General features: G+C 61.5%; 1 protein-coding gene across 4 annotated transcripts in view; it reads right to left on the bottom strand.

Moving 5' to 3' along the window:
* Rnf145 (ring finger protein 145) overlaps positions 1-1,663 on the bottom strand; it is a 45,335-nt gene extending 43,672 nt beyond the window's left edge. The window contains exon 1 of one of the 4 annotated variants that reach the window (XM_031350593.1): positions 1,544-1,663. The gene's annotated coding sequence lies outside the window, so the exon portion shown is untranslated. Of the gene's footprint in view, positions 76-746; positions 1,090-1,142; positions 1,488-1,543 lie in introns of those variants that run through there. The other 3 variants (XM_031350591.1, XM_031350592.1, XM_031350589.1) reach the window with 3 other exon arrangements.
* Positions 1,664-2,061: the final 398 nt, after the last annotated feature.

Genomic DNA, 2,061 nt, shown 5'->3' with positions numbered 1-2,061 from the left:
CTTTCAGACTAGTTTCCTGTTTACTGCAGACAGCGATGCAAAGCCATCCATTAATCTTTGATGCCTTCCCACTGCAAAGGCCCCTTCCCCCCGCCCCATCTCACTCTCTCCCCGCACCTCCCCCAACCCCGCCTGCTTTTCTCAGATACATTTGAACTGTAGTAACCCCAAGCCAGCTCGCCGCAAGCAGGCAGCGAGAGCACAGCACAGCAGCGCCGCACGGACGCAGCAGCCCCAAGGCTAGGGGATTACGTGGAGCAGAAACTCTGCCAGGAAGAGAAGCCCGGGTGCTCCCTGCCTCGCCAAGGGTGCTGGCTCTACCGCGCCTCACACAGAAAGGCGCGCTTACAAGAGTCGAGCCAAGTTCCTAACCTCCAGATAGAATGGGGGGGTTCATTCCATAAAGGTCCTAGGGTGGGAAAGCAGAACTGGAGAGGGCGAACCCAAGGATGGCGAGCGGGAAAAGGAACCCAGTAAGAGAGGGATGAGCAGCTCGTGACTGAAGAGAGAGACACACTGCACACTAAGCCAGGGGTCCCCCTACTCGATGGGCTTGGCAAGTCTTTCGGAACCCCGCAACCTGGAACCCGCCTGCACATGGTTAGGCTGAGTTTAGGGGCTGCGAGGTGAGGAGACGACAGGAAAGAGGGAGGAAGCTTGAAAGCAAAGAGTGAACAAAAAAAAAAAAAAAAAAAAAAAAAAAAAAAAAAAAAAAACGCAAAAGAGGGAAAGTTAGAAATGCAAACCTGAGCAAAGGAGCCCGGACCGGGCACCTCTGCGAGAGAGACCGGGAAAGGCCTTGCAACCGGGGTACTGAAGAGCAGAGAGGGGTGAGCCCCAGTGAGGGCATCTCAGGAATGTGAGGGTTCTCTCCCTCTCCAGGCGCGGGAGAGAGGAAGGATGGAAGGTGGTGAGGAGGCAGCCGAGGCCCCGGGAACGAGTACGAGGCTCTGCTAGGAGGTCGCAGAAGTCGGATTGCTGCTCAGGGGTGGGCGGGAGGGCGAGGTGCGGAGGGGAACCAGGCCCGGGCCAAGAGCCATAGGAGGAGGAGGAGGAGGGGGCGCGGCGGGGAGGAGCGAGGGGGGGAGGGGAGGCGCAGTGGGCAGCAGGCCTGCGGGATGCTCCCGGCTGACCGCAGTCACCTGGAGCCGCAGCCTCCCTGCCGGCGGGGCAGCACTGGGGATGGCGGTGTCCGCTGCTGCCCGGCTCCGATTCCCGCCCCTCCGGTGAGATCTTCGGTTCCGACGGCGGGGGGCCCGGTTATGCGCGGCTCACAGGGGCGGCTCTCCCGCGTCCGGCCTCGGCTGCGGCGTCTCGGGAGGCGGAGGCAGCGGAAGCGGCCCGAGCCGTGAGGTCACCATCCTTCGCGGCGACAAAGGCGCTCCCGGGCCGAGCGCCGGCACCAGCGCCCGGCGGCCGCCATGGCCTGGTCCCCGCGCTCCGGCTCCGCCCCCCGCGCTCTGCGGCGACCGCCGGCTCGCGCGCTCTGCGCCTGCGCGCGAGCTCGCCATCGCCCGGCCCCCGTGCGCCCACGCTCACTCACAATCGCGCACGACGGGATCTTCCCTCACCGCCTCCGGTGAGTGGGCCCGAGACGCCGGCTGCTGTCTGGTGCTGGTCCGGGAGGCTATTCCGAGGAAGGGTGAGGTGACACCCGGACATGCACTGTGACCCCAGCCATTCTGACACGTGTTCGCGCTCACTCCGCAAACACCACGAGCCGCACGCGCCCACACCCACACTCACCTGCTGGGACCACGTGGGACAATGTGAAAGGCTGGTCCCTGCCGCGTGCAAACCTGGAGCGATTTTTAACTCTCTGCTTGACTAGACTAAGACTCGTCTCCGAGGCATCAGGGACTACGAAGAGTAAGGTGCTGGATTTGGAATTGCTCCCTGAGACTGTATTCCGACTCCTTCGTTTGGTGCAAATGATTAACTACAGTATGAAAATAAAAGGTGTAAATGGGTTTGTCATTTCTTTTGGTTCAAGGTTCAAAACACGTTAGTGTGCACACACCCTCTCCCTGACATCAGGGAACCCTTTTGTTCTGCTCTAGT

This window comes from Mastomys coucha, unplaced genomic scaffold, assembly GCF_008632895.1.
Source record: "Mastomys coucha isolate ucsf_1 unplaced genomic scaffold, UCSF_Mcou_1 pScaffold5, whole genome shotgun sequence".
In the NCBI taxonomy this organism is placed as follows: Eukaryota; Metazoa; Chordata; class Mammalia; order Rodentia; family Muridae; genus Mastomys; species Mastomys coucha.
This window is presented reverse-complemented; position numbering and strand designations above follow the sequence as displayed.